At 43.2% G+C, this 24,037-nt stretch overlaps 1 protein-coding gene across 7 annotated transcripts in view; it reads left to right on the top strand.

Moving 5' to 3' along the window:
- Positions 1-1,443: 1,443 nt before the first annotated feature.
- Positions 1,444-24,037, top strand: part of OSBPL3 (oxysterol binding protein like 3) — a 177,611-nt gene continuing 155,017 nt past the window's right edge. For 5 of the 7 annotated variants that reach the window (XR_003143041.3, XM_025464411.3, XM_025464409.3 and 2 more), the window contains exon 1: positions 1,445-1,761. The gene's annotated coding sequence lies outside the window, so the exon portion shown is untranslated. Of the gene's footprint in view, positions 1,762-24,037 lie in introns of all 7 variants that reach the window. The other 2 variants (XM_049093723.1, XM_025464408.3) reach the window with 1 other exon arrangement.

Below are 24,037 nucleotides of genomic sequence, written 5' to 3'. Positions count from 1 at the left end.
GCGGCGTGGCCGCTCCTTTCCCCGGTTCTGGAATCTGCACGAAAGCCACCTCCGGGGCAGCCCGGCTGGCGCAGCGGTTTAGCTCCCGCCTTCCGCCCAGGGCGTGACCCTGGAGTCCCGGGATCGAGTCCCACATTGGGTTCCCTGCATGGAGCCTGCTTCTCCCTCTGCCTCTCTCTCTCTCTGTGTCTCTCATGAATAAATAAATAAAATAGAAAGAAAGAAAGAAAGAAAGAAAGAAAGAAAGAAAGAAAGAAAGAAAGAAAGAAAGAAAGAAAGAAAGAAAGAAAGAAAGAAAGAAAAAAAGAAGAAAGAAAGAGCAGGCCACCTCCGCCTAGAAGCCCACAGGGCACTTCCCAGCGCCCTACCGCATACTTGTGACAACTCCGCTTAGCAATGACCTCAGCGTTCAGCAGTAGTTACTCGTTTGTCTACATTTGTCTACGTTCTTTGTGCCTGGTGCGCTTCCCGCCGGAACGTAAGCCCCTGGAGAGCAGGAACCGGGGTGCAGTCATCACCCAAGCGAGCGCCCATCTGCTCCAGGCGCCCGCAGCAGGCGCCGAGTAAATGAATTCCCTTCCCCACCCGGCCAGTTGGGGCACTGTGCTGAGGTCTCTAACGTGGCCCCAGGTGACCCAGGCTGCCTTCCTGCTAGGGTCCAAGGGGGCGAGGAGCGAGTGGGCAGTCAGGTCGGGCGGACTTGCGTGTCCATCCAGGAGCTGGGCAGTTTCATTGCAACTGCGATGCCCTCTCCCCCTGCCCCCTCGTCCATGAAGAGCATGGAACAAAACCACCACAGTCCCCTCAGGTCCTCTCCTGGGCCCCCGGCACGACTCTGCATCACTGCCTCTGGATGTTAGGGTCACAGTCTTGGACGGGCGTCCCCCGCCGATTCTGTCCTTTGTCATCCGAGGTCATCCGATGCCGAGCCCTCCTTTCACTATGTTTTCCTCTCCGTTCTCCATCCCTTTGCCTGTGACACCCTCACGAGGTCGAGTCCGCTTTGCCCGTTTGCACGTGTGTCCCCTGGCACGGTCTCCTTGAACCAGCCCCTCCCGCTCCGCCCTCTCGTCTCCCCGTTCTGCTTCTCTTCCCTCCTTCCCGGGCCTGGACACGCCGCTCGAGGAACATTCGTTGAGCCCCCACAGCACGTGAGCTGCGCGCGGGGCTGCCGGCGGCCCTTTTTCGGCGCTGCTGCAGCTCCCCGCTCCCCCCACTGCCCCCCTCCCCACCTGCCGGGAACCTGGGTCCCAACTGCCCAGCCTGCGTCACGGAAGCCGCTCGCCCCTGCCCAGCACATCGCCCCGCCCCCTTCCTCGGAGCCGACTCCTGATTGGTGGGGGCGCGGTCCTGCTGCCGGCGCCCGCCCGCCCCCCGCGTGGCCCCGCCCCCGGGGCCGCCACAGGCTCCTCCCCCTCGCCCCCGCCCCTGCGCTGCTCCTCCAGCTCACCTACCCGCGGCGCGCGGAGAAGTTCTGGGCAAAGTACCGGGAACCGGCCGCGCGAGCGCGGGGCAGCGAGCCGGGCAGGGCAGCAGGGCCCCGGCGCAGGGCGGCCGGCGCGCGGTGCGGGCTCTGGCCCCGCTGTCCATCCGCCGGTGGCCGTCCCCGCCTCGATCGCCTGCGGCTGGCGCGGGAGCCGCCCTCGGCGCGCTGCGGAGCGGGACCGGAGCGGCGGGCTCTGCCTCCTCCCGGCTCTGGGGACGGATCCGGGAGTCGGCACCGGAGCCACAGACGGCGTCCCCGGCGGCTGAGCGCGGCAGGTGAGCGCCCGCGCGCCCGCCGGGATGGTCCTGGGGGTGGGGGCTGGCAAGCGCCGCGGGTGGGGGAGGGCCCCAGACCCCGGGGACCCGGGGAGGAACCGGCACTGGGGCCGCCCCGAGCGGCGGGGATGGCTGCGGCGGCCGGCGCCGGGCTCCGGGGGCAGGGCCGGGCTGCTGCTGCCCACCCTGGAGCGCCGTCCTCGGAGGGACTGTCCTGCCTGGGCAGCGAGAGGCGCGGCGCGGGGCGGGAGATACAGGAAACCTGTGTGGGGCGCCGAGCGCGGGCGGCGCCGCCTCCGCGGGATGGGGCGTGCTGGGGGCCCGGGCCCGCTCGCCGCCCCCCGGCTCCGCCTGCCCCCCTCCCGGTTAGCCCCGCCGGGGACACCCGCCCCTTGGGCGTCCCGCGCCCTGGGGAGCGTCTGCAGCCCCTAGAGTCACTGGAGGGCGTTATGGTTGATCGTCCAGATATTTCTTAAGCCGGGCAAGCCGCCTTCCTTCGTTAATGCAACTTGCCGGCCACCTTCTGCACACCTGCCCTCTTCCCCCGGCGTCTCACAAAGTACCGGCCTCAGCAGGACCCTGACCTGGGGGCGGGGGGAGGGGGGGCGACTCTGAACTTGTCGCTTTGGACGTGCACGGGAACCGTGCTGGGTGCATCTGAAGCCCTCCCCACCCCACCATCTGAAGCCCCCAGATGTTGCGCGGACCCTCACAGTTGGAGCGCTGGGTTGGGTATTTAGAAATATTTTAAGCTGCAGCTGCAGAAGAGATCCCCCCACTGGTAAAAATGTAGGTCTGATTTCTGATCATCCAGACTCTACCTCTAAATGTCATACAAGATGAATTTCCCCTTCTGGCCAAAGGGCACCAATCAGGCAGGCCTGGGCTGAAATGCACCCTAGCTAAATGATCATTCCTCCCCCATCACCCCCCGCAGCCCCCCAACCAGCGTGCTGGCACCCCACCCTGTTTTGTGTTCCTCATAGCACTCCTCTCTGTCTGAAATTATCTCCTGGGGCTGTTTACTGTCTGCCTTCCCCCCACTAGAGTGGAAGTTCCGGGCAAGCAGAGGCTTTATCTGTCTTGTCCATCATTCCATCCCCAAAGTCAACAAGAGTGCCTGACACAGAGTAGGGATGCAAGAAAAAATTATGGGATAAATGAATAAAAACTTCTCTGTAAAATATGAAGAATGGTGATTTCACAGCTGGTTTTGATTTTCATGCTTATATATCTTTTTTTTTTCCTGTTGGGAAAATTGACGTGTACCAGTAACTATGATTGATTGAGTACCTACTAAGAACTGGATATGTACTAGGAGATTTATATAGATTATCTCATTAAACATTATCATAGTCTTATTATTAGGTAGGTATTTCTAAGCAGATGGGAAGTTGAGACTCTAGCAGGTTAACCAGTTTCCCCAAGATTATCCTGGCAGACCTAAAATTCTAGTTCATTTTCTGTTGTGCTGGACCACTTCCAAGAAGCTAAAATGTGGTTTTCACCATTACAGCCAATAGACATTTAGCTTTATTTGTAATAAAAACTGTATTGCTTAGTGCTCGCTTCGGCAGCACATATACTAAAAACTGTATTGCTTAGCCAAAAGAATACTTGGTGCTTTATCATTATTGAGATACAGTTTTGATACTAGCTAACAGTTTTATTGTAGGACAGATCCCACCAGGCTGCCATAGCTTGCATTTGCTGATTTAATCTTCACCCTCTTAGAGGCAGTGTTTTGAGGTTGTCTCCATTTTTCAGATCAAGAAACTGCAGCCTAGGTTCAAGAACTAACCCCAGGTCGATAGTAAATTGCTGAACTAGATTTTGTTAATTGACTTTCTGACTCTGAATCTTTAGCTCCTTCCATGGCACAGAAATCTCTCCTGCTCCCACTATTCAATGAATTGTTGACTTACAGAGTCCAGTGATACAATGCATTTAAACCATGCCAGGTTGGGCTGTGCACTTAACTGCTGCCGGTATCAAGCATCTAGTTGTACTCTTTTTGGAATTGTTGAGACTCTTACTGCCATTGATTTTTGTGGTTGAACTTATGGTTTGTGGGCTTGATAGATGGGGGACATTTAATAATAAGGAGGAAAGGAAATTCTTTCACTTACATTGAAACTTTCACCTAAATCTAAAGAGAAACCTGATGGGTCTTACCCACTATGGTAAATGAACTCTGAACACAGGGATGCTTTATGCCTCGTAAGGAAAAGTGATGGAAAGCTAGCTGGTTTCTCTGTTTCCATTCCTAGAACTGGGGAGAGTCAGAAAGCACTACAGACTCTTAAATGCTCCTGCAGCAACCTTTTAGTAAAGGTGCTACATTTCAGCTCTTTGCTCTCTTGTACTGAAACTGAGGGCAAGGAGAAGTTTGTTTCATGGTTACCACCTAAAGGGCTAATGGCAAAATAGGGTGGAAAGGAATTTGCCATCCTTTTTTCCTTCTACTTCCATTCCAGTTTTAGGGGGTAGTTTAATGTTTTTCCCTACCCGAGGAGCTGAATAATTCAGTTTTATTTATAATGTGCCTCTTAGAAATACTATGTTTTCTTAACTGTTAATTCCATTTCAGGAGTACCCCAGGAGGGGTTGGGGAACCCTCCAACCTAAATGCCCACAGAAGTGATGGGGGTGTGCCTAAAGAGGAAGATGGAAGCTGTTCAGTTGAAAGAGCCTTCCATGCATAATTGAGAGTTGTTTATAGTTCCCTGTGAATTTCTTTTCTGTCTACATCTTATTCATCAGCTTTTCAGTCCTCTCTTCTGGAAAATTCTGTCTTGACTTCCCAGTCGCTACTGTTTCAGGCCACAGTTTATGCTTACCCGAACTCTTGGCTCTCTCCTCCTCAGCACCTTTCACACGGATCCTTTCCTGTTGCCCCTGCACCCTGTTAGTTCAGGGTCTTAGGGACTTCTGCGCACTGTCCTAACATTACTTACAGGTGGACTTTCCTCCCTCGGGCTCTCCTGCATATCACAGGCAGGTAAATTCTTTAAATGCTGTCATTGTGTTGCTAAAAATTCCTGAGTGGCTTATATAGTTAATGGTAATGAAATTAATAGCAGCAGCAGTAGCTGCTGAACTTCTTGTGCCACACTGTCCTATGTGCTGTAGATGACTTATTGCCTTTAATCCTCAGAGCAAGACCAGAGTAGGCCTGTTATTATTTTTAAAGATTTTATTTATTTATGGGAGAGAGAGAGAAAGCATGTGTTGGGGAGGAGGGCCCCAGAGGGTGGGACAAGCAGGCTCCCCACTGAGCAGGGAGCCCAGCACGGGGCTCAATCCCAGGATCATGACCTGAGCCAAAGGCAGATGTTTAACTGACTGAGCCACCCCAGGCACCCATAGTAGGTACTGTTATAGCTCCAGGTGTGGCTGCTTTACAGCTAATACTAGATGGATCTGAGACTGAAACCCCAGGTCCTTTCTTTCCCCATTTAGTCGTAGAGTCCTTAGCCTAGAGTCAGGATTTGGCAGCCTGGGCTCAGTGCCCGCCTTTACCCTTCATTCCCCAACCCTGAGCACTGGCAGCCTGCACTTTACTCAGCAACTGAACATTTTGCTTTTTGCCTACCCTCTTGTTGCCTAGAAAGCACGTTCATTGTCTCTTGCTGTGAAAAACCAAGTCTTTCAAGGCTGAACTAAAAGGTGAAAGTCCTCAGTTCAGTTTCTCACCACTGAGTATATTGATTTCTTTCTTTCCTTTAGCTCTTTATTCCTTTCATATCTCCCCCCACTCTCAACCAATTCCTCCACTCTGGTGCCTCCTGGCTTGTTATTTATTCAAATATACTGCCTCCCTCAGTAGACTGTAAATGCCTTGAAAGCATGTGCCCATGCCTCATGTTTCTATCCATCAGATCGCCAAGCACAGTAGGCTATCCATAGTAGGTGCTCAGTTAAAGAGAGAATATGAAAGTGTTATATTTGGTTATATTGTTAGAATATTCTGGGAAAAAAGTCATTGGAATGTAGCATTTTGTTTTCTACATTTTGGTCCACAATACTGTAATGTCTTCATCAATTTAGGTTGAAGTGAAAGAAATCCTATTTATTGAAATCCACAGAGAGTGCCCATTCTGATTGTTTTCACCTTGGAGATACTGCAAGGAGCTCTCAGACCCATTCACAAAACAAACATTGTTTGTAGAATAAATGTCTTTTATCTTAAATGCACTATTTTTTCATATATCTGGTAATGTTATTAAAAACAGATTAAAACAGTATGGAATTGAAACTAAATTTTGTTCACTTTTTAGAAAAGATTTTGTTTATTCATGAGAGACACAGAGAGGCAGAGACACAGGCAGAGGGAGAAGCGGGCTCCTTGCAGGAAGCCTGATGTGGGACTCGATTCCCGGACCTGGGATCACGCCCTGAGCCAAAGGCAGATGCTCAACCACTGAGCCACCCAGGCGTCCCTTGTTCACTTTTTTATAGATAAATGAACATTTCACGTTTTTAACCAGATTTACTAGATCCTCCATGAATCAGCTCTGGTTCACAGTTCGTCATTCATCACTTTGCTGTGTTTCCCAGTCACGTTGAACTCATTTCAGCCCCTGCCTATATCCGCAGGGCTATGTGTCATGTGCTCTGGCCTCCCAGTTTTGCATAAACTTCTATCCTCTTTGTAATCTCCTCTTCCTCACTCACATCCACCTGGCTGAGTCCCACTTGTCTGTCATGTTTCAGCATGGATATCCTGTGCACGAAGTCCTCTGCTGTCTCCCCATGTTGAAGTTGGAGAATGCTCCTGGCACTCCGGGCCTACCCATTTTATAGGGAGCAGTGAGCATACCATTCTGTAACTGTTGATCACTTGACTGACTCTTTTCTGAAGCCACTGACTCTTATTTGGTGAACATTAGAATCGCTTTTAATAAATTTCCCTCTGTAGGCCCCACTCCCGAAGCTTTTGGATCAAGGGGCTTGGGGTAAAAAGAGCTGGTCACTGGGGTTGTGTTGTTTTGTTTTGCTTTAAAGGAGTTTTTTTTTTTTTTTTTTTCCATTCTGTATCATAGCTGGATAGTATCCCATTGTGTGAATGACATAAACTTCATCCAGTTACTTATTTTTAAAGCAACAGCTTTATGGAGATAGCTTTCATATTTTATACAGTTCACCCACTTAAAGTATACAATTCAGTGATTCCTGGCATAGTCACAGTTGTGTAACCATCACCGTAATTAATTTTAGAACATTTCATCACCCACAAAAGAGATGACACCCATTAGCAGTCTTCTCTGTCACCCTGAAACCACTAACTTACTTTATGTCTGTATCAATTTTTTTTCTTTTTTTTTTTTAAGATTTTATTTATTTATTCATGAGAGACACAGAAAGAGAGAGGCAGAGGGAGAAACAGGCTCCCTATGGGGAGCCTGATAAGGGACTTGATCCTGGGACTCCAGGACCACACCCTGGGCCGAAGGCAGGGGCCAAACCCCAGAGCCACCCAGGGATCCCCAGTATGGATTTTCCTATTGGGACATTTCATGTAATTGGAATCATATAGTATGTGGTCTTTTTGTGTCTAGCTTCTATCAATGGAAGTGTTGTATTCAGAGTTCATCTCTGTTACAGCTTGGATCAGGACTTTTCTTTTTCATTGCCTGATACCACCCCGTAGTTTGTAATACCATGTTTTATTTATCCATTTGCCCATTGATGGAACTAGTATTATTAAGTCCCCCTTGAGTGGTCCTAGTGTGCAGCCAGGAACTAAACCAGAAGTTCCTTTGAGTCTTGTTCGTTGTGTCTTGGGATGAGAGCAGTGTGTAATAAACATCTGAATCAAAGAAGCATTTTATTAAAAGTACAATTCTTATCATGTCGGTGTCTTCAAAAAATCTCGTTTAAAAGAGCTTTCATATTTGATTGCTTAGATCCCAATTTGAGCAATTGTACAGTTGTTAAAAAAGAAGATAAGGGAATTTGGACATGGATGAAATGTTATGATTTTTTAGCATTTGCTTCAAAATAATCTGAGGTTGGGCAGAGAATTTAGAGGGAACAAGGCTATCCATGAGTTAATGAGTTAATGATGACTGAAGCTGGGTGATTAATTCATGGGGTTTTAAAAACTATTCTCTATATTTCAGTTTACTAGGGCAGCCATTGGCCACGTGTTGCTACTGAGCACTTGAAATGTGGCCAATGCTTATTGAGATGTACTACAAGTATAACGTATATATTGCGTTTTGAAGAGTTAGTACAAAAAATGTAAAATTATCTCAATTTTTGTTTATATGTTCAAATAATAATATTTTGGATATAGTATGATAATATATAATTAAAGCTAATTTCATCTGTTTCCTTTGATCTTTTTAATAGGTTACTTAAACATTAAAATTATGTATATGAGTCATATTACATTTCTGTTGGGGTAGTGCTACTGTATACTGTTACGTATATCTGAGATTTTTCGTAAATTAAAGATATATGAATTTTTTAAAGTCTGAAGTAAAATATTTTTCATTTCATAAATGATTCCTCTTATATGAAAAGATTGAGAAATATTGATTTGTTCAAAGATGATTCTTTGTGGGAAGCTTGTGGCAGGCAGGCTGTAGTCTTGCAGTGTCATTCCTGGGCTTGCTTCATCGATGTGAAAATTTAAAAATTTTTTATAATAAATGGAGAAGCAGCATGAGAGAGTTGTTCCTTTAGTTATTTATCTGATTCTTTTGTTTTTAAGTTGATGAACTATTTCCTCCATTTTGGAAAAATAGAGAAAATGCAATGGTAATGTCATTGTTCTTATTCACAATGTTTATACCCTGAAATTGAATTTTTCTGGACTTGATTTATAATCACCCTGCCTAAATCTGTTTGTTTGTGAGTCAGAAAGTGATTGTTTTGTTTCTAGGCTTCCCAAGACCCTTGGAATATGAGTGGAATATGATTCTTAAATAATAAGTGGACTTACGGCTGAGAAGCACATTGCTTTCACATAAAATTTTTTTAGATGAGCATTATGTCACTCTCTGGATGTCTTTGTTTACTCACAGAGAGTAGACCTGAATTGAAAAATAGCTTTAATGTAAGCAGAACATAATCAAATTGCCATGAACAGCCCAAGAGATCATCAAAGGATCTGTGACTGTCAGTATAAAATCAAATTTATTTTGTTTACTCTCTACAGTTAACATATTAAAATCTAATTTTTAAAAGATGTGTGGATCACATTCCTCAGTATAACATTTCTCCACTTATGTATTAAAATGTAGTACAGTTAAAGAATCCCATACTTACTTTCTTGATATCAAATGCTGTAATACAAAAAATTTAAAGTTATAGTTTAAGTCTTAGAAAACAAATTTTTCTTCCCCAAATCGTTTGTGATGGGCAGTAATCTGAAATGTTTCAAAGCAAAAGCTAAATAATAATATTTTTTAAATCTCACAAACATTATAAACATTGAAGTAAATGCCTCCCTGGAATGAAAAAGTGGGAGTTTGATTTCTGCTCACACACATAATATGTATTGTGTCAGGTGCTAGGCTGTGTACAGGGGAATATGATGAATTGGACAGATGTGGAACGTCCCCTCCTGGAACTTACAGTTTAGAAGGGGATAGAGTGTTAGCTACAGTGGGGACACGTAGCTCAAAGGGAATGAGTCTGGATTTTAATTGGGACTCTGGGGAGAAGATTTCCATTTTTCTACAGGTCATGATCGAGGCTGCTGATTGTCTAAAGGAGGAGGGGAAAGAGAATGGGGCTGGGAATCCTCAGAGGATGACCCAGGCAAAATCCTGTCCTGTTTGGTTTTTTTTGTGTGTGTGTGTGTGTGTGGCTTGTGGCAGCCAGATGGAACTGAGTGGGAGGAGGGGCTTAACGTCTCTTTTGAGCTTTTGAATTGCTTTCTATGATGCTACACAGGAATTGAATCCAAAGTTGAGTTTTTACCACCTTTGTAACTGAAACTGAATGAGATCTAACAACCTGTTCTCTAGCATAGCCATGAAAGTAGCTTAGAATCCCTTCCCAGCTCTAATTCTGTAGTAGCTCATTGTCTAGCATCTGAGTTACAAGTGAGTGTGGGGTATTTGAAGGCCTCAAAGCATATAGGGTAGATCCACTTGGGTTTTTCTCACAGGTTCAGAGCTGCTTCAAGCAGCAGATCTCTAGCATATATATAATTAATGGAGATGTCCTTTGGAGCTCGTTGGAGTCATTGGGGAATGGGGAACCATGCAGCCTTTAGAGGTGGTGATGATGACTACAAAGAATAATGAAAACAGCAATGGCAGCTAGTAACTGTGAAGCACTCACCGGGTGCTAGCCTAAGTGCTTTGCTTACACGACCTCATTAGATCTTCGGGGAACTTGTGAGGTGGCTGTCATCATCTTGGTTTACCGGAGACCAGACAGAGGCTGGGGAGGAATTACTTGTTCTTTGGTTGTCCGGCATCTACTCATCCTTCCTGATTTCCATTTGAAGAATCACTTCTTGGATCTAGTGTGCTGATTCCAGAACAGGGGCTCCATTCTCCTTGGCCATGGGTAGGCCTGTGAGCCGGGCTGGACTCCGGGGCCAATGCCAAGGGCCGTGGACATTCTGCTGCAGAGGGTGTGTCCGACCAGACCATTCCTGTCTGCACCACATTGTTGTGGTCTGGCTTCCGTTCTCGTGAAGCTGTGCCAGGGCTTGCCTCTCCTCTTACTTCCTTAAACTGGTTGTCAAGGAGTCTCTCGTGTCAAGCAGGAGCCTGTGTGGAGCAATGGTGCAAGCAGCTAAGGTACTGCAGCGAGGAGATCTCACTGGGACCAGCATCAGCTGACAATACTCCAGAACCCATAATAGGCAGAAGTAGAGGAGGTCTGCAGGGGCCCGGGACTGATGAAATCCCATTAAAAAGGGGAGGATTTGGGCAGACTCTCCAGACCTGACCCCTCTACGTCTGACCACTTAAAAAAAGGCACCTGCCCCTAAAGGCTCTGCCGGATTGATCTTGAAACAGAACAGATCCTTCTGTGCTGAAACACAAGAAGCAATAAGTGCTGAGAGCTGACCTGGACCAGACCAGACCAGACCAAACCAGACCAGACCGAGGCCTTATCTCAACCACTGGCCCACAGACTGACTTCACGTTTGGTTCCCTCACTTCCTACACCCTCTGTTATCTGTTTGTTGTGTGGCTTGTCTTCTCTTCTGCTCTCTGTGCATTGTAAGAAGCCAAGTTTAATCACATGGTGAAATGTCACTGAGTTTTGAAACCTGAAACTGCTTTATAATTATGATTAACTTTGCCTTACGATTGAATAAAGCTGGCATCAGAAAGACAACTTGTGTGTGCGACTTCATAGTGTGCTCTTGACACTGGTATTTGTCCAAGATATATATTTTTTTTGGTTTCACTTGCCAGGTTGGTTTCTCGGACTTCCACTCAAAGAACCCCTGGGGGTCATAGGCTAGAGAGGCTTAAGTAGTTTACTCATAGTCACAAATGGATGGCAGAAGTAGGGTACAGTCCAGTCATTCTGCTCCTACTGCCAGGCTGTTGAGCACAGGGCTCCTCATTGTGGGGAGAGCACTGGACTGGGAGCCAGAGAATCAGAGAATGGATCCACTCCCAGCAGTGCCTCTGCCTCTTAGCCTTGGGCCAGTCACTGCCTTTATAGAGCGAACTGGGTGGGCAGGATGAGATCTACCCATGTCTACGTGACAGCCAACTTGAGATGTCCTCCTCCGTGAGATTTTTGGACATATGGTGTCCCAGTTTCTAAAAGCTTTCAGTCTGAGGCTTGAGGTGTAGTCTGAGGCAGTGGTTTTCTTTTTTTTTTTTTTTCTTTTTAAAGATTTTATTTATTCATTCATGAGAGACACACACACAGAGAGAGAGAGAGAGGCAGAGACATAGGCAGTGGGAGAAGCAGGCTCCATGCAGGGAGCCCGATGTGAGACTCGATCCCGGGTCTGCAGGATCACAACCTGGGCCGAAGGCATGGCCAAACCGCTGAGCCACCGGGCTGCCCCGGCAGTGGTTTTCAAAGTGGGTTCCAGGAGTTGCCCTATCAGCATTATGTGGGAACTTGTTAGGAGTGCAGATTCTTGTCTTACCCCAGACCTACTGACAGCTCTGCAGGGGAGCCCAGCAGTCTGTGTTTTTGCAAGCCCTTTCGGGTGATCCTGATGCACAGAAAAAAACATTTACATTTTATTAAACATTATTTATTGTGTATAAGTTGCTTCCTAGAAGGAGGGAGCATGAAAAAATTGGTCACAGCGCTGCTCTCAGGGAACATTCATTCCAGGAGACAGATATAAAGGCACAGTTGTGAGAGACAAGGAGGGGTGGGTACTTGCTGTGAAGATGGTATTGCCGAATTAGAGGAGCAGAGAAAGAACGATGGGAGGTGCTTTTGCAGGGAAGTGGGCATTTGAGGCAAGCCTTGAGGGATGTATAGGATTGGGATGAAGGAAGGGGACAGAGGGCTGGGTAGAAAGCACATCCTACAGAGCATGCAGGATGAGTCAGGGCGTAGTAGCATTTTAAGGAACGAGGAACCTTCCAGTTTAATGATAAGGATTGCTTTAATTGGGAGAAGTGACAGGATATGAGCACACACAGGTAGGTTGAGGCTGAACTGGAGCAGATCCTGAGTTTGGACTTTATTCTGTAGAGAGTGAACAAGGAGGTGAGGTGGTGGGCGCCACGTTAGGGGAGGTATTCCAGGGCTGGAAGAGAAGGTCAGAGGCTGGGAATACAACACAGTGAACCTGACCTGGGGAGGGAACAATGGAGAGGAAAGGAAAAAGACAACTCAGACATATTGGAAGGTTGGAATGACAGTTCCTAGGAACTCTGGGGATCTGGGGGACAGGGTTGAGGGAGAAGGCAAAGATGATTCTATGGGAGATAATAAGTGGCGTCGGTACAATCAGGTAAAAAAGCTGGAGCCTTACATCATATCTTCCACGTAGATAACTTCCACACGGATCAAAACTAACCTGAAAACAACTAGGAAAAAAATTAAAATATCATTCTAATAATAATGGAGTTGAAAAATTCCTTCAAGACAGAATCCAGACCCGATAAAACAAAAGATTGAATTATTTGATTATATTTAATTTTTGCAGGGCTAATTTTTTTTAAAACTATGTCCAAAGGCAGTTAATAAACTTAGATAATTTCAACACATGTCCCAAAGACATAATTTTGTCAGTATATAGAGAACTACAACAAATAAGGGAAAGAATAGTTACTGTAGAGGCAAAGAATATGAACAGTTTACAAAAGAGCGTGAAATTACTCTTCAATATGTGAGAACTTTAACTTCGTTCATAAATAAAAAGAAAAATGCCAATGAAAACTTTCGTGAGACGCTACTTTTCATCTATCAGGTTGGCAAATAAAACAAAATGTGATAAAACTGTTGGCAATAGCTTTTTGAGGAAGCAGGTATTTATGGTGGATGGAATGAAATGGCTCTGTGTAGAGCAATTGGCAATATCTATCAAGACTGCAAATGCATGCGCCATTTGAACCAGCCATATAGTAACTCTGAATTTTATCCTACAAATATATAAATGTGCACAATGATTTATGTACAAAGTTATTTACTGCAGCATTGTTTGAATAAATAAAAAATTGCAAATAATCAAATTGTCTATCAATAACTGATTAATAAATAATGGAGCGGTTAAAAATGAAGCAGCTCAAAAAAAAAGTAAAGTAAAAAAAATGAAGCAGCTCTATAGCTACTGATTAGGAATAGTCTCTGAGATTTATTAAATTAAAAAAAATACATGCCGCACATACCAAGGCACCACGTATGGTATGCTTCCATTTGAGTAAAAGTATACCCGTGTATGATATATATTTTATATGTATCTATACATATGCATGTATGCATTTGTAACAATTATAACCCAATGGGCTGAAGCCAGCTTGCAGTAGAAATGCATTATTTATGCACCAACTGTGTGCATTTCTTTTTAATCCTTGGTGGGTGGCTTTGCATTGGTAGCTTGAAATTGGCCACAGCGGAAGCATTTATACCATGGAAATCAGCCAAGGCAGTAAATCAGGGTTTTTGTTTTTGTTTTGCGAGACAACTGGTTCATAAACATTTACTGGTACTCACTGTGTATCATAAATATAAAGTATTTTTTGAAGGATACACAAGAGGTCAGTAACATCAGATTCCCCAAGAAAGGGAAAATGAGTGGCAAAAGGACAGTTGTGAGGTTGAAAATCTACGTCTTGAATTTTGTCCCACACCAATGTATTATTCTGCAGTAAATATTAAAGCAAACAAAAAAAGTAACTTTAGAGCTTCAGGCCTATGTGATGTGACTGTGTTATTTAAGGTGCCTGTGAATACTATAAGGAAAAATGGAAAGATGAGTAGATTTTAGGGGGAAAGAAAGCTTTTGGTTTTGAACATGCTCAGCTTGAAGCATCATTGGAGATGGGTGACATCATTGGAGATGTCTAGCAGGTAACTCAGAAGAGAGGGCAAAGCTGTTAATCACCTCTGTGAGTCAGGAGTTTAGTTTAAATTATGGCAGTTGAGGTTTCTAAGAGAGGCCCAACCTGTACAACATTTGGGCAGGTCCCCAGAGCAAAAGGGGGATGGATGCATGTGGTACCTTGGGAAATGCCAGCTAAGAGGAAGGTTGGGGAAGAGTGATTTGTCATAAGATAGAAGGATCATATAATGATGATAATAGTAGCTTCCTTTAATGGATTATCTACAAAAAGTGAGGCACTATTCTCAGTACTTTGCCAAAGAACATCACTGGATTTAATTTTTGCAACCCCTCAGTGGCAGGGGGTGGGGATGGGGTATGTGACTTCCATGATTGCCCGGTGAATGCAGAAAAGTAATTCTAAAGAGTAAAGCAGGATAGAGCTCCTGGGAGGGATGTGAACAGAGCAGGACCTCGAAATGTAAGATTTTAAAGGTCACGCCTTTTGAGGCAGAGGGAGTGTTGAACAATGGCTGAAAGAGGCGCCATCTGATGTAGCTGGAGGGTAGAGATTCAGGGAAGCTCGGGCTACTCCATCCTCTACAGTTGGAGAGCCACAGAGTATTTCTAACCAAGAGAAAAATTCACCCAATTAGGTGTTCAACTCTGTCTTTTTCTAGCCCAGTATTGGCTTCCATTTACCATATGTGTATCCTTGGGGATGATGCTAGTACTGAATGAAAAAGGAAAGGGGTACCAGCTATGGCTTAAATGAGGTTCAGAGAAAGGATTGCATGGGCTTCTTCATGCAAAGCTGCTAAGGAGCTGTGCTCCTGACTTGTAATTCCTGTTTTTCTAGTAGTATTCCAGTTTGTTTGTTACTTTCAGCTCTGCATCATTTGTTCCTTGTTTAAGGGCCTGGAAGTCTCTTTCGTTCTCTGGCATCCCAAGGTTTTATTTTCATAGGTGTATGTAGATAAGCATAGATGGATGTGTAAGGTATCTGCCTTTTCTGATCCACAGATTAAGACACCTTGTCTGACGAATGCCTGGGACCAGAAGGACGGAATGTTGGAATTTGGGTGTTGGTAAACTGTTTGGTGTATGGTCCTGAGAGGTGCCCTGATTGTCCCTCATTGCTAAGAACTTCACAGATTCGTTGGGCAAAATAAAACCATGTTCTTGCATCTTGCTCCAGGTACTTAACTCATACTGAAGTTTAGCATATCATGGACTTGCCTACATCCCTGTGGAGAGTACTGTGGCTCCTCCACTCTCTCAGAGGAGTTGTGTAAGGATTGGCTCAGTGTTAGTAGACGTGAAGGGGGCTCCCGGAGGTCATGAGAGCCACGTGGTTGCTAGTTGGGCAGGAAGCCAGCTGGAGGGATGTGGCCCATGTGAATGGGACTCACAGTCCCAGTGATCTGTCATTTACTCTGGGTGGTTCCAAGCTTCAGCAGCTCCAGAATGACCTGCAGGGCCTATTAAAACATAGACTGCTGGTCCTCACCCCCAGAGTTTCTGATTTAGTGGATGTATGGTGGGGCTTGTGATTCTGTGGTTCTAGCAAGTTCTCAGGTGATCCTGAGGCTGCTGGTCCAGGGACCCCTTTGAAAATCCAAACATTGGTTCAGTAGTCAAACTGAGTTCTCGACAGCCCTGAGCCTACTCTGACTTGGGGAAGGACCAGAGAAATCTGGTTATCATAACCCCCATATTTTGTATGGGATTTCCACGTTTGTAAGTTGCATTAATATACCTTGCTTATCACAACAAAACAACGCTGTGAGGTAGGCAGAACAGGTATTGACCTTGTTGTGTTGTGTAGTTGGGGAGAACTTGGGGAGTTGACTGATGAACTTGGGTAAGGTGAGTGATTAACCTGAGGGGCAAATTGCAGAACTGAGATTACATCCAGATTTTTCTTATTGCAGCTTTAGTGTTCCTTCTGGTTTTACCAGCCTTTACAGAGATGAGCTGCTCTGACAATGCGCAGACTTTGTTTTAATCACCGTCTGACTCCAAAATAGCTTCTCATTTTAGAACAGTTTTAGATTTCCAGAAAAGTTGTGAAGATACTAGAATTCCCATATGCCTCATACTCAATTTCCTCTATGATTACTATCTTACATGAGGAAGTTCCATTTGTCGCAGATAATGAACCAACACTGATACGTTATTTTTAACCAAAGTCTATGCGTCATCCAGATTTCCTTGGTTTTTACCTAATATACTTTTTCTATTCCAGGATTCCTTGTTTTTGATGACCTTGACAATTTTGAGGTCTGCTGGTCAGGCATGTTATAGAATGGCCCTCAGCTGCCATTTGTGTGGTGTTTTTCTCATGATTAGACTAGGTTATGGGTTTTGGGGAGAAAGATAACAGAGATGAAGTGCCATTCTCCCCACATCGTAATGAGGGTACATACTGCCAAAATGATTTATCACTCTCCATGTGACCTTGATCAGCTGGTTGAGGTACTGTTTGTCAGCTTTCTCTGCTCTAGTGTTACTCTTTCCCCAACCTGCTATGTGCAGTCCACACCTAAGGAATAGAGAGTTATGTCCACCTCCTTGAGGATGGAGTGTCTACATACATGATTTGGTATTTTCTGCATGTTAGGTTTGTCCTTCATTTATCGATTTATTCAGTTAATCAGTATTTATATCAGTGTGAATTCATGGATGTTTATTTTATATTTTGGGTTATAGTCCAATAGTGCTTTCTTTATTTTGTCTCTCTAATTGTATCAGTTTTGACTAGTAGGCACATTTTCAGTTGGATCCTGTGTTCTTTTGACATAAGCCCATCATTGTTGATTTTTTGTGTGTGTGTCTTCTTACCTTCTGGAGCTACAAGATGCTCTAGAACTATCTTGTATTATCCTTACTTAGCCCTAGAATAGTGTTTTTAATGTTGGTCTTGATCCACTAAATTGATTTCATCATCCACTACCTGAGTCATCACCCAGTGAAAACACTGATCCATTTCTACTCATCACATATTACAAGTAAGGAAATTGACATCGTAAAAGGTGAGATGACTTATCCAAGGTCATGCGTAGTTGGTAGCAAAGCTGGTGCCAGGACCAGTTCCAGGTCCTCTAGACTCGTAGCTCCGGGTCTTTTCTCTCCTTTTATGTTGGCAAATTTTGCCATTTAGAACCTGGTTCATCAGTCTCCCATCTGACCCACATCCTTGTGCATAGGCAATCAAATGTGAACTCAACTGGATGTACTGCTTCTACCAAGGATAGATCTAAGAGAGTGCTGGCCAGATTCCTGGTGGAGACTGCCACGGCACGTGTGTGTTTTCCAGTCAGAGTAGGGTTTTGTAATGTGAATGACTTAACAAACCTACAGAATGTGACCACTGATATCAGCACCTTGGAACTGAGGTTCTATGTGACCAGCCTCTATTTTGTGGGGAAGTGGGGACAGAAGGAAGGGAGGCTTATAGAATCCTCGCACTCTTCATTGGAGCTCTCCCCTTTTGGTGGGGGAGGCAGTAAGAAGTGAATTCAAGGAGCAAAACCTTCAAATTTCACTTCATCCTGTGAACTCCTGGGATGTACAAAGAGCTGAACAAAAAAGGTTTTGGGTGTTCTAAAGGCCCAAACAACCTGTTATTAGGATCTGGTGTGAATAATCCATTATACCACGAAACTTATTTTACTTTGTGGGAGGAAATAGTCCAGCCACAAAAAGGTTCCTAAGATTCAGGGAATAATAAAGGACAAACTTATTTCATATCCATTTCTCAGAATGTTTCACTTCAAAAGATATTTTTTAAAAATGTGTAATAATTGAGGTTGAGGGCTCTGGCAGAAAAATTATTCCTATAAAGGAGTTTAAAGGACAAGGACATTCATTATAGGACATTTTGTTTGTAAATAACAGAAACCCATTGAGCTTAAAGACAATTAAAAAAATTTTTTTTGCAGGCCACCTCGGTGGTTCATTCAGTTAAGCATCCGACTCTTGTTTTGGTCCCAGGTCATGATTTCAGGGTAGTGAGATTGGGCCACCTGTGGGGTTCCGCACTCAGCAGAGAGTCTGTTTGAGATCCTCCCTCTCCCTCTATTCCTCCTCCATTTGCACTCTCTAAATAAATAAAATCTTAAATGACAAAAAAAATCTTAAAAAAAAAAAAGAAAATTCACTGGTTCATGTTGCTAAAAAGTCCAAGAGCAGGGCTAAGCTTCAGGCATGGCTGGATTTAGGGGCCTAAATCATGTCATCAGGGCTGTTTCTTGCCATCTCCTACACCCTGTTTTTATCCGGCCTCATTCTCAGGCAGGCTTTCTCTACCTGCATACCTCTTAGCAGGGACTGGCTTTTTCCTGCAAGCCAAGCAGCTATATTCTGGGGATGCTTTTTGCCTCTGGTTGTCCCTGCCTTTGCTCATGCTCCTAACTCGGAACCAGTAACTGGGGCCAGAATTATCCGGGCTGTCCCTAGCTGGGGGCAGGTCTGGTGTTTTCTGTGGAACAGGGCAACGGATGGTTCCTCTGAGGAAGTTTGAGGTGCCGCTGCCAGGCAGATGACTTGGCTGGATGAACAAAAATAATGGAAGGCCATTTTTATAGTGTTTTGAACACTCAGGGTAAATGCTTGATGGATGAGTAGATGCTCAGCTCTCATGCTCTTTAGACATTTGTTTATTTAGTCCCTTCCCAAACTATCCATTTATTTTGTAGACTTGTGAGTTCTTTTGGAGAGACTTCCGCGTCATTTCTTGATTAATGTACTAACCTGACTGCCAGCCCTTGTTAGGCCTCCAGCAAATGCTCCTCTTGCTGTTAATGCTAATTGTAAGGCCAATTTCAGCTAGGCTTGGCTAGATGATGGTGATCCAGTCTTTGAACCTGTTTAACCATGTTAGTGTTCGACAATTTATGATTGGTTTTGGCCGAATGGTCAGCATAGATGCCTTTAATAAATCTGCTCTGCTACTGGGGGAAGGGAGGTGACTTCTGATCTTCTTTTTTCCCTTGACGCTATTTGTAGCTCAGATCATTAGTAGCTAATTCTAATCCCTCTGTAAGAGGAGACCAATTTTTATTTTTTTATCATTACGTGAGCCAAGAATTATTAGTTCCAGGTTTAAGAAAAAATTTAACTGCAAGTTTGATTATTCAGATCTCTTGCTTATTTTCCTTGTTGCTACCTGTCTTCTGCAAATTTCACTGCTTATTAACACCTTTGCCTGAAGGGAGACAAGATCAAGGAGTCTATGTAATTACAACTTTGACAGCATCCTGTCTTTTTTCTTGTTCTTCCTGGAGGGGCTATCTCCTTGGCTATGTTTCTGTGCAAAACCAGTTTGTACATTGACCAACATGAGCTGTGACGGATTATCTGTGAATTTCAGTTAACCATCTTTCTCCTGTCAACAGGAATTTGAACATTGGCTGCAAAGTCACCTCTCTCTCTCGTAGTTGCCTGGAATTCAGATCTTTGCCTTTGCCTTTTTCTCGAATCCTATTGAGATCAAGTTAAACATGAAAGTAATGTCAAGTTCAGAAGAGGATAAGTGTTTGGGTCTGTTCATCAGTCTTGAGGGAGTGTTGTTTTTGTATTTCACAACCAAACAGAAAAGATATCCGATTAAGGATATCTTTTAGAGGATCCGATTCTTGGTTTCAGCTCCGATCATGATCTCAGGGTCGTGGGATCAAGTCCCACATTGAGCTCCATGCTCAGTACAGAGTCAGCTTGGGTTTTTTTCTCCCTCTGTCCCCCCTCCCCATAAATAAATAAACTTTTATTGCCAAAAAAATCTGTGTTCATTCTCAACAGACAGTTGAGTTTACATTTATTTTGTCTGCTTCTATTTATTTGAAGCACTGCTTGACTAATTCAGTGCCATCAGTTTTTAAACTTCTGTTTTGAATCTCTGAAGTATTTATATCTGGGTTATGGTCAAGATTCCCAAAAACCATTTTGATGAGTTTTTTATTCATATATATATATATATGTGTGTGTGTGTGTGTGTGTATATCTCTATATATATATACACTACATAAGCAAGGCAAGCCTTTGCATTATGAGACTATTTTTAGAACACTAATGAAGTGGAAGGGTTTGTGTTTCATTTCCCTTGGTTTTCCTCTATTCAGACACCTGCATTTGCCATTAATTACTATTCCCATGGCACTCTCTCTTCCTTTGTCTGTTGTGCAGTGTTTTAAAATAATACTGGGAGGGAAGCAAGGTTCTGAGGCATGTATCTGCATTGGAATAAATAGTTATTTTTTCTTAGTAGCTCCACAGAAAGCTCACGTAAGAGTAATTGCTATTTTTGTATATTTTAAGGAGGTTCTGTTTCTTTTCATCCTTTCTTCAATTTTTGCTTATTCCCTTTAGCTCGTCTCCTTTGGTCACCTCATTTTTTTTTTTTTTTTTTTCTCAATCAAACAAGTCTGCATACCATTTGTGGCTCCTGCATTGTTTCGGAAATAGAAAATTGCTTTTACTGGGATCTCTTTTTAGTAGTAGGCTCTTGGGTCAAACCAGTGCATGTTAGTTGGATTTGCAAGCAGCAGATAATCACCATGATATTAAAAAAAAAATTTATACATGAAGAGTATTTAAAAAGAAATATATTCTCTTTTGAAGATTTAGCCTACTGCTTTTATTTTAAGTAAACTTTTTATTGAAGTATAATATATGCAGAAAATTATGCAAAGCACAAATGCATAGTTTAATGAGTTTTCATGAGATGAACACATCCGTGTAACCAGCATCCAGATTAAAAAACAGAATATTACTGGCTCCTTAAAAGCCCCCTCATATATCCTCACCCCAAAGGGCTCTCTTGATTTGTTACACCATCGGATTAGCTTTGACTATTTTTGTAATTTACATAAATAGGAACTTATACACTCTTGAGATTCATTCATGTTTTGGTGTGAAGTTGTAGTTTGCTCATTCCCATTGCTCTTAGAATTTCATAGTGTGGGGGCACCTGAGTGGCTCAGTGGTTGAGCATCTGCCTTTGGCTCTGGGCATGGTTTTGGGGTCTGGGGATTGAGTCCCGCATCAGGCTCCCTGCATGGAGCCTGCTTTTCTTTCTGCCTTTGTCTCTGCCCCTCTCTCTCTCTTTCTCTCTCTCTCTCTCTCTCTCTCTCTCTCTGTGTCTTTCATGAATAAATACATAAAATCTTAAAAAAAAAAAAGGATTTCACAGTATGAATGTACTAAAAATTTATTTGTTGATAAAATTTCGGTTTTTCCCATTTTAGACTGTTATGATTAATGCTGCTATAAACATTCTCTCTCTCTTTTTAAAAAGATTTTATTTATTTATTCATGAGAGACACACAGAGAGAGAGAGGCTAGACACAGACAGAGGGAGAAGCAGGCTCCATGCAGGGAGCCTGATGTGGGACTCGATCCTGGGACTTGATCCTGGGACTCCAGGATTATGCCCTGGGCTGAAGGCAGGCGCTAAACTGCTGAGCCACCCAGGGATCCCTGGTATAAACATTCTTGTACCATAGCTTTGGGTGAACAACATGTGTACTTTTGTTGAGTATGTATCTGGAGTCGAATTTCTGGGTTACAGGGTTGGCATATATATGTGTAGCTTTAGTTGATTTCTCCCAACAGTTTTCTAAGATGGTTCTACTAATTTACATTTCCACCCGTAGTATTTGAGAGTTCTAGTTGATCTTCACCCATACTTGACATTTTCTGTTTTTTTCATTTTAGCCATTCTGATAGTAGTTTATTGGTATCTGTGATTTTTAGATTGCATTTCCTTGATTATTAAGTAAGTCAAACCCCTTTTCATGGATTTATTGGGAATTAATATATTGCTTTAAAAATATTTTGATCTTACTTATTATGTTCTTCAATCATTTAAGTCACAGTCAGGATTTGGTGTTAAAACAAACCAACAAACAAATATTAAACAAAAAATTTAGAAGAAGGATTTATTAGCATTTATTAAGTTATGATATGACCTTCTACACCAAAGAACAAGTCCCCAGATCTTTATTTTATTATCCCCATTGCTAGATTTACAGTGTTATTTTGAAAGGTTAAGGACACACACACAATTAGAAATTCACAGTTTTCTGGGTTGTGGCTCAGTTGGTTACACATAGGACTGTTGGTTTTAGCTCAGGTCGTGATCTCAGGGTCTTGAGATTGAGCCCATAGTTGGGCTCCACACTCGGTGGGGAGTCTGCTCTCTCCCTCTTCCTCTCCTTCTTCCCCTCTCCCCACTTGTGAGGACTCTCTTTCTCTCTCTAAAATAATAAATCTTAAAAAAAGAAGAAATTCACAGTTTTCTATTTCTAATTCAGTCTCTGATCCCACATTAACTGAGTGAATGTGTTGGACATCAATAGGGGATGCTAAGATGGAGAATTTGATTTTAAACTTTAAGAAACTCCTACATGTACATAGCAGAGTGAAATGACACTATTATGAAGCTCTGTAAATGTGCCCTGGGCTCCCTGAGGAAGGAAGTATTAAGTCCTATGAGAGGAATACAGGAACATTTCATAAACATTGAAATGCCTTTGAATTTGACTGTCAAAAAATTTTGTGAGTGGAGTTAGAAGGAATGGGCATTTCCCAAAATGTGGCCCATTTGGGGATAGCAAGCAGCTGAGTGGCTGGACCTTAAGATGTATAGAGGGATATAGAGGACAAAAGTTAATGGGAATGAAATAATTTTTCTTAATATTGAAAGAGCGACTATTGATCAATAAAAGACAGAAACAAATTCATTAGAAAAAGTAAATTAAAACACACAGGAATACCATTTTTCACTGTCCTAATGGCTGAGATTTAACAACGTTTGACAAGAGATTTTATTGACAAGTGTGTGGAGAAATAGTAGTCTCCACTTATGGCTGGAAGGAGAATCAGTTTCTATAAACTTTTATGGAAGGCAATCTGGCAGTCTTTTTCAAAATTGAAAATGTGTATACTTTTTGAACCACGAATTTCATTTTGGAAATGTATCTTACAAATACGTTTATACAGGAACAAAAGGCTGTAATAGTAAAAGATGGGAAATAACCTAAATGTGGGAGACAGGGAAATAAATCATGATTCTTCCACTTGATGGCTTCCCTGGCAGCCAGTGAAAAGAATCGAGGAGCTCTCTCTATTGATGTATGGAAATGAGACAGTCCCCAAGATGTATTGTTCAATTGGAAGAAAAAAGGTGTGAAATGGTGAATAGTATTTTACCCTTTATGTAAAAATTGGGGGGAAATGCACATGTATCTGAAAAAAAAAAAAAAAAAAAAAAGAAAGAAATTCATTACATTAGTTGCTCCCTGACAGGGGAATTAGGTGATTGGTAGGAAGGAATGGGAGACTTTTTACTGTATACTCTTTGGTAACTCTAGAATTTTGAACCATGTGAATGTATTACCTACTAAAAATAAGTAAAATTATTCCCCTCCCCCCTTCCCCAGATAGGAAGTGAGACCACACAAGACTAAATTGTAGTCTTAACAACTGATTTTTTTTTTAACAACTGAATTTTTGTGCAGCTTTTTAGCATTTATAAACTTTTTCACATGTATTCCCTCTTTTAATCTTTATAACAACCAAGTGAGAAAGCGGAATTTCTTTTTGTTCTATAAATGAGAAACCTGAGGCTCTGATATTTAAGCAATTTGCACAAAATCTTTCAGTAGCTGATGCTAGATGTGAGACCAAGTGTATAATTTAAGAAATGACTTCATTTACTAGAATTTTAACAAAAGGACCAAAGACCAGACCACATGAGGGTGGTTTTAGGGAGAATGAGCATGTGCTGAATGATAGTAGTTGAAGCTGTGATTTGAGAAGTGTTTATTA

Source organism: Canis lupus, chromosome 14 (assembly GCF_003254725.2).
Source record: "Canis lupus dingo isolate Sandy chromosome 14, ASM325472v2, whole genome shotgun sequence".
Taxonomy (NCBI): domain Eukaryota; kingdom Metazoa; phylum Chordata; class Mammalia; order Carnivora; family Canidae; genus Canis; species Canis lupus.
This window is presented reverse-complemented; position numbering and strand designations above follow the sequence as displayed.